The sequence below is a fragment of the Cryptomeria japonica genome, chromosome 2 (assembly GCF_030272615.1).
Source record: "Cryptomeria japonica chromosome 2, Sugi_1.0, whole genome shotgun sequence".
NCBI lineage: Eukaryota > Viridiplantae > Streptophyta > Pinopsida > Cupressales > Cupressaceae > Cryptomeria > Cryptomeria japonica.
The window spans coordinates 458,635,924-458,655,314 of NC_081406.1; the positions used below are offsets into that span (position 1 = coordinate 458,635,924).

Genomic DNA, 19,391 nt, shown 5'->3' on the forward strand with positions numbered 1-19,391 from the left:
TAAATCTATCAAGGTAACTGGAATATCTATATTGAATGCAAATTTTTATATGAATAACTCAACCAGTTCACCCCACGAAGCAATCTTTGGTAGGAGGTGTGAAAACTATTCTAATGTTGTCTCTCCAAGACTTTTGGAAAATAGCCTCTATAAGTATGTATCATCATGGGCTACCTCGATACATATCATGAAGAATTCACTGACATGATCTCAAGGATCACCTTTCCCTCTATATTTGTCAAAACTTGGAGTTTCAAAATGCATGGGAAAGGTGGCATGTATAACTTTTTGTCAAAAGGATATGGACAAAGGTCCTCCATTGTATAGCTCCTTTTATCATTGACTGTTTGCATACTAGTCATATGTTTCTGAAGATTCTCCATTTGTTGAGTCAGGATCTATGTTTGCATCAATGGTGTACTGACTTGATGAGTATTTCTCACAAAAGGAGCAATATTGGAGTAACTTGAGCTTTCTGAAATGTAGATTGACCATGTCGTTGTGTACCATAATTCCCACTAGGTTGTGTAAAGTATGCAAATTTGTGTATTGAAATTCGACTGAGTTGATCTTGTTATCCGTTGATTCACATTTTAGCCACTGAAGGTTGGGTTATACTTGTTGAAGAAGGGTTTTGAGCTATTTTAGCTTGTATTGTTACACTAGGCATTGTTTGAGATTTAACATTAGTACTTGCCAATGCAACTGTTGATAGTGTTGAAGTTGTAGTTGGTTGAGTATTTTGAGATACACCCTAGGTTGATGTTGCAAGTGTTGGTTGAGTCTGTGTAATAGTAGGTACTCAAGGAACAAAATTAATGCAATGTCACACCTGGCGGCAATATAGCCGAAATGTTCACTCCTGGAGGTAATTTGGCCCCATTTTGGACTAATCGTGTGAGATATTTGTCTCTATCTTTATTGATGAGAGCATTGCAAGATCTTGTTGGGATGCTTCCAATTCTTTTTTAGTTAGATTATGTTGTATTTCATCAATGGAGGGCATCATGTTTATGTTTGTTGATAAGTTTGTGGGTCTCCAACCCAGTGTTTGTTGATTTGTGGACAAGTTCATATTCCATGTTTGGTTAACCGAAGGGTCATTATTAGGTTCGATCTGATGTTTTGCCTTTTGAGCACATGCTAATGGCATGAATGTTATTTCAACATGATCTTGACTCTTTAAGACTCTCTAAAATGCGAATGCAAGACTCAACTAAATGTAACCAGGTATGCTTCTAAGACTTTCTAAAGACTAAAATGTAGACAATGCAATCTATGAGTGAAGACTTGCTATCAAGGATTTCAGAATTCAAACACAACATCTTCAGCGTATTGCTGAAATGCTTCAAAATCTTCCTCTTCTTTGATTTTATTTTCAAGGTCTATGTCAATTTGTATTGACTTTCAAACTTCCTCATCTATGACAGCTTGGACTATGTCGTATTGGTCTTGACAAACTATCAATTCTTCAGCAAGAATATTTAAACAATCAATTATTTCTAATTGAACATTGTTTGACCCAAGATTGGGTTGCTCAAATGGGAATTTCTCATCTCCTTTTAGACCTATATGCTAAAGATTATAATGAAAACTATATGGAAAACCTAGGAATGATTGACACTTTTTTTAAGGAATCTAACAAGGATTTAGAAACTCTGCTATAGTCTTTTTAGCCAATTGTCTGATGGCTTCCTTTTGAGATGCCTTTTTTTTTTTTAATCTTTTTACCTAATTTTTCATCAAGATGAATAGATTTCCGGATCTCATTATCTGTGATGGTCTCAACTATATCGTACTAAGCACGATCAACTTTTAGTTTCCAAGCAAGGTCGTCCAAACTATCAATTATTCCTAATTGGTCATTGTTTGGCCCAAGATCGGGTTGCTCAAATGGAAATTTGTCATCTACTTTCAGACCCATGTATTGAGGTATGTTTCTTAGACTCTAATGCAATACTTAATTCTATATGAGCAGATGCAACTCGATTGAAGACTACTCTTTTTGTGATGTGAGGACTTGTGCAAACACTTTGTGCAGTATGATAACACTAAAGGACTTATACATTAACTAGATGTCTATGACTTAAGATCACTTGAGAAAGACATGTTTTGTATCTTTGAATTTTGCAAAAGTTTTGGTTTGATGTTAGTGTTGATGTTGACACTTGACTTTGTTGAGGGACTTGATCTTGTTGATGTTTTGACTAAACCTGGTTGAGGTTCCACTTTGTTTTTGGTATTTTCTAAAGTGTTTGAATTTGGTGAAATGTAGCAAAGGACACAATAGACACATCAAAAAGAATAATAACACAAAAATAATACTTGTTTAAAGAACTTTTTCAAATTCTTATGAATGTTGGAGTCTTTTTCAAAACCCCATTTTGTTTTCGTTGTAATTGGTCAATCGATAGAACATCAAGTAGACTCTCCTAATGGTCAAAAGGTCACAAGTATTACCACAAACCACATCTTGATACTCCATTAGCTCAAACAACCCTGTCACACCCTAGGGTGCGCCCATTTTTTTACCTTTTTTAGGAAATTTGACCAAAGAAGATTGCTCCTCCATTGGCCTATTATCCTAGGAGATATATGGTGAGTGTCTCAGGGGGAAATTGTTCCCCACCCTTGCACTATGATAATCCAAGTGTCTAGTTATTGACTTAGTTGGGCTTCTAATTTCTAAGGTGTTTAGAAAGAGTTCTGTTCGAGTGGTCACAATTAGCATTATTTTACACTCTATTGAGGGAGGTCTCCCAGTCTGTAGAAGTTACACTCTATAGATTTTAACGTACCATATAGGCACTGAGGGAGGCATAATGTTGTTGTGACAACATGTAACACTCATCGCATATGATTTTTATCACATACGCATTTATTTAGAATGGCTTGGATTAATTGGCTTTAGTCGTTGCCACTTAGGTCGTTCCCTCTCACTTGGCCTTATGGGATACTTGGGAGGCGAGCCTTCTAAAGGTGTTATCCTAATGTAGTAAATGAAATAAAGCATGAAAAAGGTGGGTATGACTTTTTGATTACCCAAAAAAGGGGAGAGCATATACCTTTCACCTTGAAGACAGGAAGAACAATGATTCCTTTTAAACCTTCATTGCAATGTTTTCTAAACATTAGAGATGTTACTCCAAAAAGGCATGGGGTTCATTTTAACTATCATAGCAATGATGAAAATTGTATTGTTCTTTTTAACAACACCAAAAAAAAAATTCTACTCTAACCTTGCAGAGAAAATAATGTAAGTAGACATATGGTGGGCTATCCAGCCTAATTTTCTCAATTAAAAATCTATATATTTTCACAAATAGAGAGCAATCTTGATAAAAACCAGAACTAAATAGAGATAGAATGCAAAAATCCTAAACTAGCAATTATGAATTACAATGATAGAAATTGCAAATTGATATCTGAGCAATTGTGTAGCAATATCAGGTTAATTGCTCATTAGTTAAATGCAAAAAGAAATTTTTTATTTATTTTTAAATAAACAACAACAAAAGACAGAAGATAGAAATTTGATTTTGTAATGATTTTATCCAAAATCAAACGAGCCATCACATTAATGTCGTCATAAAATTTGTATTTGGCAATGAATCAATGGATGCTTCTATGATATTGGGCGATTGCTTCTTTTTCTTCAATTTCCTGAAGCTCTCTATCTTCTTTTAGGAGTCTTTGGTATGCTCTTTGTTCTATCCTATCTTGTATTTCCCTCCTTGCACTTGAGATTTCAAAGGTTACCTTTCCTACCATTGGATTAAACACAATTTATGCAAAAAATAAAATATTCTCAAAATTGAAAGATTTTTATGGGTTAGGTGCGCAAGATCAACTAATTAAGAAACAACAAATAAACAATTATTTTTCCCCTTTTTTGAGCAATTGCGGTGGATTTTACTGTCAATTGCAATGGATTTTGATGGCAATTGCGGATAAATATTTGCAATTGCAAATTTTTGTCTGATCAATTGTGGATTCTGGTTTTCTGTGCACGCACGTATTTGCAAAACCAATTAAAACAATAGAGGAAGGTTAGATCTAATTCACGTTAGGTTCACCAATTGTTCTAATGTATGAAATCATCAAATCCAAGCTAATTAGACTAAAAGGATGAATCACAAAATCCTTAACTAATTAAATCGATTTTAAACACTGTATAATGAAATAAATGATAGAAATAGAAAGATTAAACAAAATTAAAACTCCATATTTTCCACTTGTGCTTCCATTGTTCTTCTCCATAATTGTTGGTGTAGGTGGCTCTCAAGTATTGCACTGATTTCCTACATAAGATGGACAATAACTTTGAAGACTCTGATTCTAGCTTGAATTGAGAAAAAGAGGTTGAATTTATATATTTTCAACACAAAGAAGGTGAGAATTTGAACTCAATTGTTGATTGATAGACAACTGAAATTGATTGATCTATTAACTCATTAGATTGATCTATTAATAGAATTGATTGAGGAGTCAACTCAATTGATTAACTAGTAGACTGAATAGACTAGCTAGTTGACTGAGTTGTTGAATCAGATGCCTGAATTGATTGGAGAGATAAGTAGATTAATTGATCATTTAGAAAAGGTGATTGATGAGTTAGCTACATTAACTAATTAGATAACAGATTTGATCAATCAATTCAGATTTTATCATGTGTTGTAGGGATTTAAAATTGAATTTGATTTTCATTTTCAATTTGGATTTAAATTTGGACTTTCAAATGCTAAAATGCACATGAAATTAACTGAAATTCAGATTTGGTGAAAAATAAATTTGGAAGAAATGAAATTAATTGAAATGAAGTGAAATTCAAATTAGTGGAAAATGACATGAAATTAGATGAAATTAATTGGAAATATAATTTGGGGATTGGAAGAATTAATTAATTAATTAATTGAAATGAAATTATTTAATCATAGGAAATTGAATTAATTAAATCATAACGATTATTTAACTAGAGAAATTTTTGCAATTAATTAAATAATTGATATTTAATTAATAATTGAGATAGGGTTAATTGATTAAATGATGAAATGATAAGAATTCGATAATTAAAAGTTAAATGTTCTAATTAGATTAAATATTTAACTTAATTGAATAGTTAAAGAATTACTTAATTAAATAGATGAATAATTAGTGTAGAATTAATGAGATATTTTTAGGTGTCTACACTAATATTATTAGATAATTGTATAAATATAATTTTTTAAATTAAATAATTAATTAAATTAGTGTAGAGTTCGAACTCGTCGCGATGTTGCATTAATTAGATAACGAAAAATGGCTATTAATAGATAACGAAAATGGCAATGAATTTATGAAATTGCCAATAAAATATTTAGTTTTCCATAAATAAAAAAATATTAGCCAATAAAATTAAATAATTTTCAAATGGTAGATAAAAATCGCTAATACACTATAAGGGGCAGAAGAAGCAATAAACAAAAGAGAGAGGATAGAGCCAAAGTGAAGGGTATTATTGGTGTGCTGGATTACATAAAGAAAACCAAGGGAGGAGGAGTCTCCCTTGGAAATCAATGAAAATAACAACTTGGAATGTCAGGGGTCTATCGGCCCCTGACAAAAAATGCTTGGTCAAGAGGGCTTTTCAAACAATTTCAGGAGACATCATCATGTTGCAAGAGACCAAGCTCAATGAAGAAAAAGCTTTCTTTTTCAAATCTTTAAGTAGGATGTGGGATAGTGTCTTTCAAGAGGGAAAAGGCTCCATGAGTGGACTGGCAACTCTATGGAATCTAGATAAAGTGACAGTAGAATTGATTAATAAGCAAGATAATTGGATGCACTGTAAAGAAAGAACATTGCAAGAAGATTTGGAATTCTCCCTAATCAATGTTTATGGACTGACAAAGATAGAGGAAAAGAAAAGGGTTTGGAAAGAAATTACAGATTAGATCGGAATGTTCGATCCGGAGAAAACAATTGTAGCAGGAGATTTTAATGCAATCCTCAACAATGATGAAAAATGTGGAGGTTTAAGAATGAATACCCGAGTGATGGAAGATTTCAAAGATTTTGTAGAAAATAATAACCTTTTTGATGTTGTTCCTAAAACTAGAAATTTCACTTGGACCAATAGGAGGGCAAATTTTTGCAGAATTTCTGAGAGATTGGACAAAATATTTGTTGGTTCATTTAGGATAAGAGGTAGTTTTGATCTGGAATCAAAAATCCAGCCCATAACACTTTCGGACCATTACCCGGTTCAGTTAACTTGCACAATACCATTGATGAAGGTGAAGGCAACTTCAAGTTCTTAAGCATGTGGTGGAGAGATTCAAACTTTGAAGAAAACATGGAAAAATGGTGGAAAGAATGTAAAGATATTAAAGGCACTCCTAGTTTTTGTTTTGTTCAAAAGTTAAAATATCTCAAAAAGAAGATCAAAATATGGAACGTGGCTTCCTTCAAGAACATCTTTGTTGAAAAAATCAGAGTGGAAGAGGAACTAAATAGGATTAATAATCTGGTGATAGAGAAGAGGATGACGAATCAAGAATTCAATGAAGAGAATTCCCTTAAAGCGGAACTGGCAGAAATACTCCTGAGAGAAGAAATGTATTGGAGGGACAAATCCAGGGAATTATGTCTTAACAACAAAAAAACAAAGAAGAAGAAAGAGTCGTTGTCTTAACAACAAAAAAACAAAGAAGAAGAAAGAGTCACTGTCTGCAGCTGCTTTATTTTGTATGAGCTATGGATGGAAAAGTGTCAACTTCCCCTTCGCCCACAAAATGCAATGGAGAGTCAAAGAAATAGAAACAAAGGAGAAGAAGAATTCGCAAAAGAGAGCCCTGCGCAGGAGGTAGAATCTCCACCACAGCATGCAAATGTATCATGACAAGCATAAGCATGAGCATAGTCCCAAGCTCAAGAAAAGGTGCCTTGTATCGGCATCTCACCTCGCCGAAATGTTGTAGCCCACACCTAATCTACGCAATGTGGCTTATTTAAGTGTAAGTCAATCTCTTACAATGCGTCTTTATTTTTATCATGGCTGGAAAATCCAACAAGTGACGTGCAGAGAAATAATTGGTTGTGTTCCTAAGATGGTGTTTCACTCCTTGTGTGCAATGTTTTAGTTTGCCCCGATTTGCCACCATATTTCTCCTCGTATTTTAATTGTATGCGAAAATGCACGCGGTTTAGAATCAAAAAAACTTTCTTTTTCCAGAGGATGTTTCCTTGTGTCATAAGCTTTTTTCTATTTGTATGGGTTCATGATTTATCATTCTTGTGTATTTGCAACTCAGATTTAGATGATGTTTTAGTGTATGTGAAAACCCCTTCTATTTTCTTTTTTCCCCTCTTTCACGAGGATGTATAATTCTCATTGTATCTAATCTTATGTATTTGCAACTCAGATTTAGATGATGTTTTAGTGTATGCGAAAACCCCTTCTATTTTTATTTTCCCCTCTTTCAAGAGGATGTATAATTCTGGCTATATCCAATTTTCAATTCGCTTGGGTTTATCACCAGGGACCTAAACCCACAAGAATTGAACACTTTCCTTTTGATGATTGCTCCAACTTGTACGCTACAGTTCCATTGATGGTTTCAATTTTTGCAATGGCTTAGGTTTTGTTATGGAATATAACTAAGGTCTTATTTATAAATTTGGAGTGGGTAGGGTTTTATAGTTCAAAGCAACATAAGGTAAATGGAAAAAACAAATCATCTAGTGGAACGCTTGCATGAGTGTACTCTCATACATCAAAATGGTGTCTTGTTTGGTGGTGATCTTAAAAAACTGATATCCTGTTTGGTGGTGATCTAGTATAGGAGTTGTCCTCCTAATTTTCTTTTTAGATGTCTATGAAGTTATCTGATTGTCCATGAACTTGAAGTTTGGAAGATATATAACATTTTTTCAGCTTTACATAGGGTAGAATAATCCCCTGCTCCAGGGGCATTTGTTGTTATATTCTTAAGTCTTAACAACTTTAGTTGATATCATAGTTAATGAACACTTATTGTAAAGACATGTCAATAACAATGTAGTGTTTGTAGCCCAATGAAGAAATAAATCATATAAATGTAAACCAAATTCTTTGTTAATGGTGGACATTATTATAATTTCTTGGATTATATTTCATGCCTATGTGCACTTCATGTCTTATGGTACTTATGTATACTTGGTTCATGCCTTAAGTGAATTCATGTGTATACTTCATGTGTACACTTCATGCTTTACATGTATATGTGCCTTATGTGTATATTCTATGTTTTGCATGGATGCTTCTTGCCTTATGTAATTCATTTGTATAATTTGTACTTTACACCTTACGTGTATTCGTGTGTATGACTCATGCCTTATGTATTCATGCGTATGCTTCATACTTGATGTATTGGATTCATTCATAAAGTGTTTTTGTATACCTTTCTCATGTATGCTTCCGCCTCTATGTGTATTGCCACCCATGTGTTCATCCATGGATGTGCTTTGTATCTTATGCAATTGTTTCATGTACTTTCAGCATGAATTCTTTTTGTTTTGAATGAATGCCCCTTATCTTACATGTTTCAACGTGATTGAATATGCTTAGTTATTCCATGAGTATGCTTTGTGAGTACTTATAAATGGGGTCATTGTTTTAAATCACCTAGGCCCTTGTTTTTGCAAACATGGGTTTCATACTCCTAATAACATGGGAAGGACAACATAGGGATTACTGAAACATGACGATACTATGAAAATCTATAGGATGGAAGAATGTGTAAGAGTAATATAGGAAGGAAGAATGTGTAAGAGTATAATTGCTCAGACCATGAGGTGATAATATAAGAACTTGATGAGTATAGAGATTTTCCCCATAAAGCGTCATAAGAGGAGAAAGGAAACATGTTGAGAATGCAATCAGACAAAGATAATATTAGCCATGTTCAATTTATTCATGTTATATTTAATACCAATCTACCACCTAAGTTTACCAATATGTCAATATCCAATCATAACAATCTATATGGTTACAGACTGTACGACACGAAGGAGTGATACAAGACTTAATTAATTGAGATCTTATTCATTACCCACCTCTATTTGGTAACTATGATGTTAGTGACATTCACGCTGCCCACTGAAATTTCTCATTGACTAAACGTTTTCCAATATTAATACATACTCTTTATGGATGTTAAGATTAAGCCAAGTTATTATTATTAACTTTTCAAGTTGTCATCTAGATCAAACAACTTGCACATTCTCTAATTAATACAACCTCTACATTTTGGGAAATTTATCCCTCTAATTGGGGATTCAGACATATTCATCCAACAAATTATAAATCAATAAATTTAGACATATCTCATATGTGTATTCCTCTCATGAACAGTATGTAATGATAGAGTAAAATCATCATTTGTGGTTTCCTTACAATAACTCCTACAATCAGAAGTGATACTCAAAAACAGTATTTATCATTTCGCAAACTGCTTATCACAAATTGTTATGTTCAAAATTTGTACCAAGCATGACTGAACATAATCATCTTCCATGATATCAAACCCCTTTACAAATGTTATAGCATTTTATCATCTCTCGAGCAATGGTGTTAGGCTACAACTACCATACAAAACAACAATATTCAATGAACAAATTTCTAAGGGCCCCATTCTATAAGGCATAAGCAGCATGATAATCTCACAATTAAGGTCATTTTTCAAATCATCATATTGGCAACCTAACCAGTTTTTGCAAACACAATTGGATGGCCTTGATCCTTTCCTCTAGAAGAGAGCGGGCTTGTCTTAAGTTAAATCATGCAAATTTCCCACTACTAGTTATAACTCACACTCAAGGTAAAAACATATATGCCTTAATTCAAACCTACAACATGTAGTAATATCAAAGTAGAGTCATCTTGAGCACTACCATTGTGATCACCATAATTTGAAATTGCTTGAGGACAAGCAATCTGGGGAAGGGAAGACTGTCATGTCCCCACATTTATAGTAGAAATAATTAATATAGTTTTTGCCATATAAAATTATATGTTAAAAACATATCAAAATTATATTATATCACATTAACATTAAAATAATATTATATATTATCAATTTACATATTATATTGAATGATGTTATTATATTAACAATAAATAATATTATATTATCAATTTACATTTTTTATTGAATTATTTTATTATATTAACAATACACATTATATTATAATGGTGCTTTGTATTAAAACTTATATTATTTCTATTAACCAATTAACCCCTATATTTACCAAGGCCCGATAACCATTCTTTAAAGGGTGGTTTGAATAGTTCCAAATTGGGTTTTATATGAAGTGATGCTCTTCTTGAAAAGAGCCGTCAGAAATAGAGGGACATCAACTCTTCAAAAAGGGGGGTGCTGCCTATTAGGAGACCATCGTGGCTCTTCACCACATGGGGAGGTAGGATAAATACCCCCCTATGCAAATGGGAATAGGGAGAATACAGGAGGGGAAGAAGAAAGTCAAATCTGCCAGCAAGGATAGAGAAATGTACAGAAACTGCCAGCAAGGATAATAAAAGAGAAGAGGGCTTGTAATGGAATATAATAGCTAATATTATATATATAAATTTTTTTATGGTCTTAATTAAATTAATGGAATTAATATGATATAAAGTTCAGAAGCAAATAAAGTATAATTATTAAAATAGCATTAAAATGATTATACATGAGAACACTATTAGACATAAGACACACACATATATATCTGTTAATGAATTTAGAAGGAATAAGGCAATCAAATTCAGTTTGTATGAGTTGCTTTAATACTGTACCATGCTAATAACATAAAATACAACAATAACAATTAATGAATAATTCTGATTTAAAGTAATACTAACAGAAATAACTGTTAACAATCTGATATAGGACACTAAGGCAATATAATATGATGAAGTATAATAACTATGTCAAGCACAAATTAATTATCATAATTAGTTCAACTGAATGACAAATATGACTTCATTGGAATATCACAAAAGGTTCATTGTAATTGAGGGACTCTCTTAAGTATGCCACTCCATAGTGGATGCCTAACACCTGCCACATGGAGCCAAGAGGGGTCAAGCATCTTCTCTTGGGCTTAAGAGAGAAGGAAGTTGTGATGAGGGGGAACAATGATAGAACACCTCGCTGGGTATGCCACTCCATGATGGATGCCTAACACCTACCATATGGAGCCAAGGGGGATATGGTATTCTGCCCTTGGGCCTAGGAGGGATGGTTTCTAGGACAACCTATCCAACTAATGGACTAAAGGAATTGATTAGTAACTGACTCACAAACTAACTTTATATAATAATCTGATCTCATTTAGGAAATATAATAATATGATTATAACCTGAGTTACTGGGTTCAGCCCCCTAGACCCTTGGTACTGGTCCGATACGGTCCTGGTTCGGGGTTTGGGTCCGGTTCGCCTATGTTTTGAACAAGTTTTGTGGTTCATAGGCCTAGTTCGAACTAGGGCAAACCCAAGATGACCCAGGGTCGAACCCAAGAGGACCCAAGACAAACCCAGGGGTCTGACAATCCAAAAATGGATTTTTTTTTTTGCCAATTTTTTTTTTTTGAAATCCACCACATAAAAAATTAAAATGACCCTATGTCTCAAGCCACACACCTATACATCTTACAAACAAGAGAGAAGCACAAGTCTTTACGAAAGAACAAGTTAGAAACCACAATTCCCATTTGGGAGAATGCACCTTGATCAGAATTTTGACTTCTTTGGCCTTGTTCTTGACATCTTAAAAAAGCAAAAAATTGATGCACGTCATGGAGTTCTGCGTGGGTTTGAAGGTTGTAATTTGGTGTTGGCAATGGGGGAATAGCCCCTTGACCCCTCCCTCTATAGCGACAGGGAGCGTGCCCTAGGTGCTGCCCCGGGACCCTGCGAGGGGCGCTGCATATATATATATATATATATATAATTTACATGTTTTTGTACTAACGAACCCAAACCCATTTTAAAAATTTTGCCATACCGGCGTACCGGGTTCTTCGAACCCGAACCGGTAACTTAGATTATATCCCACAATTATAATTCTAACAACCATTAATATAGAAAATTTGATATCATTTAATATAGTTCATTTTTCAATTTAAGTATTATTTCATATATGTTCTCTAATTTTGTTGCAGGAAAACAGTATACAAAGGTACACCTATAAAACACAATTACCTATTTATAGATTTGGCCAAATTTAGATTAACTTAAAGTGTAACTAATTAGGGGACATTACAGTGGTATCAGAGCATGATTCTGCCAGCCTGTTGGACAAAACAACTACTCAGTTGGGACTAATTCTTCCAATCTCTTCTCAAATAAATAAAAAATTGAATTGGTTAGGCCAACATTGCATTCTTATGAGTGTGCCTTTAACTGCTTCGTGTCTTACGTGTTTCTTATGTGTTTTGAGCATGCCTACTCCATGGGTGTTTTATATGTACACTTTCGTCATGTATACCTTGTGCTTGCACCATGTCTATCATGTGTCTAGCATATGTGTTTTATATCTTATGTGTATTTGTGTTACTTCATGAATGAGATGTTTTTAGATGTCTATTCCATGAATACCTCTCTCTTGTATGCTTCATGATCGATGTTTCTTCAGCATGTCCACTACACAAGTACCTTTCTCATATATGCTTGTACCTTTTGTGTATTTATGTATTACTTCATGGTTTACATGTATGATTCATGTCTTGCATGTATTCATATGTATGGTTTGTGCTTTACATAGCTCGTTCATGCCTTGCATATAGTCATGTATGTTGCTTCTTGGCTTACATGTATCCATTATTTCATGCGTATGTGCACTTCATGTCTTATGGTACTTATGTATACTTTCTTCATGCTTTAAGTGAATTCATGTGTATAATTCATGCGTACACTTCATGCTTTACATGTATTCGTGCCTTATGTGTATATTCTATGTTTTGCATGGATGCTTCTTGCCTTATGTAATTCATTTGTATACTTTTTACTTTACACCTTACGTGTATTCGTGTGTATGACTCATGCCTTATGTATTCATCCGTATGCTTCATACTTGACGTATTGGATTCATTTATACTTGATGTATTGGATTCATTCATAAAGTGTTTCTGTATACCTTTCTCATGTATGCTTCCGCCTCTATGTGTATTGCCTCCCATGTGTTCATCCATGGATGTGCTTTGTATCTTATGCAATTGTTTCATGTACTTTCAGCATGAATTCTTTTTGTTTTGAACGAATGCCCCTTATCTTAAATGTTTCAACATGATTGAATATGCTTAGTTATTCCATGAGTATGCTTTATGAGTACTTATAAATGGGGTGATTGTTTTAAATCACCTGGGCCTTTCTTTTTGCAAACATGGGTTTCATACTCCTAATAACATGGGAAGGACAACATAGGGATTACTGAAACATGACGATACTATGAAAATCTATAGCATGGAAGAATGTGTAAGAGTAATATATGAAGGAAGAATGTGTAAGAGTATAATTTCTCAAACCATGAGGTGATAATACAAGAACTTGATGAGTATAGAGATTTTGCCCATAAATCCTCATAAGAGGAGAAAGGAAACATGTTGAGAATGCAGTCAGACAAAGATAATATTAGCCATGTTCAATATATTCGTGATATATCTAATACCAATCTACCACCTAAGTTTACCAATACGTCAGTATCCAATCATAACAATCTATATGGTTACAGACTGTACGACACGAAGGAGTGATACCAGACTTAATTAATTGAGATCTTATTCATTACCCACCTCTATTTGGTAATGATGATGTCAGTGACATTCATGCTACCGACCTGAAATTTCTCATTGACTAAACATTTTCCAATATTAATACATACTCTTTATGGATGTTAAGATTAAGCCAAGTTATTATTATTAACTTCTCATGTTGTCATCTAGATCAAACATCTTGCACATTCTCTAATTAATACAACCTCTACATTTTGGGAAATTTATCCCTCTAATTGGGGATTCAGACATATTGATCCAACAAATTATAAATCAATAAATTTAGACATATCTCATATATGTATTCCTCACATGAATAGTATGTAATGATAGAGTAAAATCATCATTTGTGGTTTCCTTACAATAACTCTTGCAATCAGAAGTGATACTCAAAAACAATACTGAACATAATCATCTACCACGATATCAAACCCCTTTACAAATGTTATAGCATTTTATCATCTCTCCAGCAATGGTGTTAGGCTAAAACTACCATACAAAACAATAATATTCAGTTAACAAATTTCTAAGGGCCCCATTCTATAAGGCATAGTTAGCATGATAATCTCACAATTAAGGTGTTAGGCTACAACTACCATACTAAAGCTCTATAATTTGTTTATGTAAGTTTTAAATTGAGTCTATTTTCTTCTTTGTTTTAGTATGCTAGTGTTCTTCAGCATTTTACTTGGCAGAGATGAATATTTATGCGAATTTAAATAATAAATCATTTTTACTTTGAAAATTTTCTTCGCTTCTCATTGATCTATGCTTTTTGAGTCACGGATACTTGAGACTTTTGTTTATTACAATACATCCGTCATTCTATGCTTTTTTATGTAGATCATTGTGGATTTCTCATTTATCTTGTAAAAGTCTCTAAATTATTTTGATTTCTTTTCTCAGGTGCATAAAACTGCTGGTCCTTCGAATCAGACAGAGAGCATGAATGTCCAGGTAACCGATAGAGTTCTCAACTGCTCTTTCCAAGAAATTTGTACTCGTTACGTTGTCAAATATGTAGGCATCTTTCATGATTAAATTTGTATGCTGAAGTTGCTTATACTGGTAGTCACATATGTCCACTCCACCTTGTTCTACAAGAAATAGGACAAATTCTATCAATTTAGAGGATTATGAAACAGATAACATAGACACAGAGGATGCAGATCTGATGGTAGGATTTTCTCCAATCTCCATTGTTTCTGGTTTTTGTGAAGATATAACTTCTCTTGCCCAATACTTTGTTGCATAATATTATAAGTTTGGGTATCAATGGTTGCAGAGACAAACATATCGGCCAGGTACTATTAAAGTTGAGAATAACCCTAGCTAGGATGAGCAGTCCAGTCCAATGCAAGAGAAGAGGACAAGAGATACTATATCTTTGCCATGACTAGAAGGACTTCGGCCTTGAAAGTCAACCATCCGACATTCTTCTCAAGATTCTGAAGACCAAGAATGCACAGAGGAGGAAGATGATAGAAATAAAGGGGAGGCTAGGGTTGGAGGAGAGGAAGATGAAGTTGAGGAAGAGGGGGAGGAGGGTAAATAACAAGAAGGAAGGAGACGGTATGCTCTCTAAAATCGCACTGAGGTGAGGAGTTTTTCTCTTGAAAAAGAAGAAAAGCAACGACTGCAATTTCCACCATGTAAAGTACTGCATAAAGGAATGGGAATGAAAAATGCACGTGATGGAAGACGAGCTGGCTCAAGGGCAGAAAAACATCGTTGTGCACAAAGAGTTGATGATTCAGATGATTCTCTTCTTGTGGATGAGATGGATTAGGGTTCTATTGGTTCATCATCATGGATGCATGTGGGAAATACAAACTTTGGTCAGCAATGGGTTTGTGGTGGACTTGACATGCATAACGCAACTGCATGGGGTTTGAAAGTTGCAGCATCTAGATGGGGACACCAAGGTGATACATTTGGTTATGGAGGTGTAGGTGCACAACCTGCTGAGCCTAGTTCAAAAGGTGGAGCTGACATTCAACCCTTGCAGGTTGATGAAATAGTGAGTTTTGATGATATTGGAGGGCTTTCTAACCACATTGATGCATTGAAAGAAATGGTTTTTTTCCCTCTTCTCTATCCTGATTTCTTTGCAAATTATCACATCTGTCCTCCAAGGGGAGTCATATTGTGTGGTCCTCCGGGAACTAGAAAAATGTTGATTGCAAGGGCTTTAGCATGTGCAGCTTCCAAGGTAGGACAGAAAGTAAACTTTTACATGCGAAAGGGAGCTGATGTGCTCAGCAAGTGGGTTGGGGAAGCTGAGCGGCAGCTAAAATTACTATTTGAAGAAGCACAAAGGAACCAACCATCCATAATATTTTTTGATGAAATAGATGGTCTTGCCCTAGTGAGGTCTAGTAAACAACAACAAATTCACAATTCTATTGTATCTACGCTTCTTGCTCTAATGGATGGTCTAGACTCTAGAGGTCAAGTAGTGCTTATTGGAGCGATAAACAGGATTGATGCTATTGATGGAGCTCTTCGCCGGCTTGGTCGATTTGATTGTGAATTTGTATTTTCCTTACCCGATTGTAAAGCATAAGCTGAGATATTAAAGATCCACACAAGAAAGTGGAAGAATCCTTTATTAAAGGAATTAAGAATGGAATTAGCAACAACTTGTATGGGGTATTGTGGTGCTAATTTAAAATCTTTGTGCACAGAAGCTGCAATTAATGTTTTTCATGAGAAATATCCTCAAATATACACTAGTGATGATAAGTTTGTCATAGATTTGGATTTTGTGAAAGTAGAGAAGCATGATTTCTTGGAAGCTATGTCTACTATTACTCCTGCTACCCATAGAGGTGCAACAGTACAGTCAAGGCCATTGTCCCCAGTAATAGCTCCATGCTTACAAGGATATCTAAAAATAACCAGTGATTATATTTCTGACATCTTCTATGTAGTGGCCAATGGTGATAAAAAAGATTCGTTGAATGACAGTTCTCTCCATCTTGCCAAGTTACTTGGATTTCTTATGGTTCTTCCATTCCATTTGTTTACAGACCAAGACTTCTACTTTGTGGGAAGGAGGGTGCTGGCTTGGTACGGTTAGAAATTGCTTTCATAGATGTTTACACATCTATAACATGAGTCTATTTTTTAAAACTTTTGAATTGGCTGGCTTCTAATCGAGCTACATTTCTGAATGATGCTATATTTCTACTTTTCTTGCCAAGATCACATTGGCCCTGCAGTTTTACATGAATTAGAGAGGTTCCTTGTGCATTGTCTTGGGCTTCCATCACTTTTGTCCGACCCAAGTGCACGGACCCCTGAGGAAGCACTAGTACACATTGTGGGAGAAGCAAGGAGGACTACTCCTTCTATCTTGTATCTGCCTCAACTTCAACTTTGGTGGGAGACGGTGTGTATATCATTACATTAGTACACTTATACTTTTAAAGCTCTACACCTTTGGGATTTCCTGTGATATATTTGAAATCTCTTTGTTTTTATTGCTAGAGCTTCCTAAAATGACCATACATCTGATTTTGTTTGTTTCACTGAGCTTCATAGGCCCATGATCAGCTAAGAGCTGTTCTACTATCTATACTGGAAGAATTGCCATCAGACCTTCCTTTATTACTTCTTGCAACCTCCTCTGTACCCTCTGATGAATTGGATGGAGAAGTTGCATCCTTGTTTGGTCGTCGCTATATGTATGTATCAAGGACATCATTGTCTTAGTTTTTGTATTTTTTCTGCTTAGTGTGTTCAAGATTATGCTAAGGCATGTGAATCCTTTTTTGTATAGCATTGAGTACCAGGTACCTCATTAGCTTCTGACTCTGTATAAATTGAATTTGTCATTGAATTGAGTGTACATGAATTCTATGGTATCTGGTACACCTTGAATGCATTGCAATTTTATTTTGGTTTAGTATAATAGAAGGTAAAATCCTGAATGGATTACATTCTTTTGCTTTATGTGCAGTTACCAAGTAGAAAAACCAAGTTCAGATGACAGGTGTAGATTCATCTCGCAACTGATTGATGTTGTTCTTACTATCCCTATCAACAAGTAGTAATTACTCCTAAAAAGAATGTTTCTAATCCTGAACTTCCAAAGGTACCAAAAGCAGCAAGAGGACCAAGTGAAACTGAGCTACGTGCCAAGGTAGAAGCAGAGGAGCATGCTATTCGACGACTCCAAATGTGTTTTCGGGATGTCTGCAGCAGGTTTTGTAGTGATGCATCAATCATTATTTGATTCATTTGTTGAGGATGTGTTTACCAAGTGAAAATTAATTTTGAGTGCTTATATGTATCCACATACAATGTGCAGACTTCTATATGAAAAACGGTTCAGTGTCTTCCATTACTCTGTCATGGATGAAGACGCTCCTCACTATTATGCAATAGCTCAAAATCCAATGGATATCACTACTTTACTGCAGCGAGTAGATAATCGACGTTACTTGACATGCTCAGCATTCCTGCAAGATGTGGAACTAATTCCAGTCAATGCAAAAGTAAGCATGATTGGACATGCCTATGACCCTATCAGCTTTATGGGGTTGAACAAAAATTTGTTTTCCATTCATTCCTGATAATAACTATCATTAGTTTTGCATAACAGGCATATAATGGTGATGACTACAATGGAGCTTGAATTGTCAGCAGAGCATATGCACTAAGGGATGCGGTATGGTTAAATATGCTAATAATAGAGACATACAGTAATCGAAGTTCAAATGTTTTATGTCAAGTAGTAAGCATTTATTGTTCACTTTGTTAATCCTTGTCTTACGCATAATCAAAATCTTAGCATGCTTTCCCAAATGGATCCTGCACTAGTTGCCTTTTGTGATAAAATTGCTGCTCAGGGTGGGCCAACTCATTTGTCAGAGGATTCAACTACAAATTTTCCTTCGAATCCTGTTGCTCAACCAGTTCATATTACAAGAGCAAGTGAATGCTTACGCAACGTTCAGCCTGATATGAATGTATCTCAAAGTTATGAGGTCTTGAAGCGCTCAAAGCAGAATAGTGATCCTGATCAAGGTGGAATTATGCTTTGCACCATGCCACTTGTAATCCTTTTTAATTTTTGATATTTACAATTAGAAGCACAATTGTATTGAAATTCTCAGAATGTGTTTTTTCTACAGGTAAAGTTGTGGCTGGGGACTCTGATCCATTTGCTGAGGACAGATCACAACCCATGGAGATTGATACTCCTGGGCAGAATACTCTAAAAACAAGATGCCTTCATGCAAGGCATGCGTATTATAGAAGGAGTCGATGTGGCAAAAAGGGACTTAGAAAACAGTTTGCAGATTTTAAACAATATTAACACCAACCACTCCTTTTTAATTAAATAAAAGATTATCCACATTACAATCTGCCAAAACATGTGGCATGCATTAATGGTAATGTGGGTTAGCAGCCCACGTAAATCCTCCAATGTCTACCTTAATCAATGTGAATAGTAAGAAGTTAATTTAGCTAAACCTTGCATGTCAATACTAGTCGACTTGGCAGGAAGTAAAAGCCACAAAGACTTGGAAATTACTTACAAAAGGATCAGTATTAATGGCGACTCAGAGAAAACAGCGAGTTAAGAGAAGG

General features: G+C 34.7%; 1 pseudogene; it reads left to right on the forward strand.

Moving 5' to 3' along the window:
- LOC131058820 (ATPase family AAA domain-containing protein At1g05910-like) overlaps positions 1 to 19,116 on the forward strand; it is a 152,371-nt pseudogene extending 133,255 nt beyond the window's left edge.
- Positions 19,117 to 19,391: the final 275 nt, after the last annotated feature.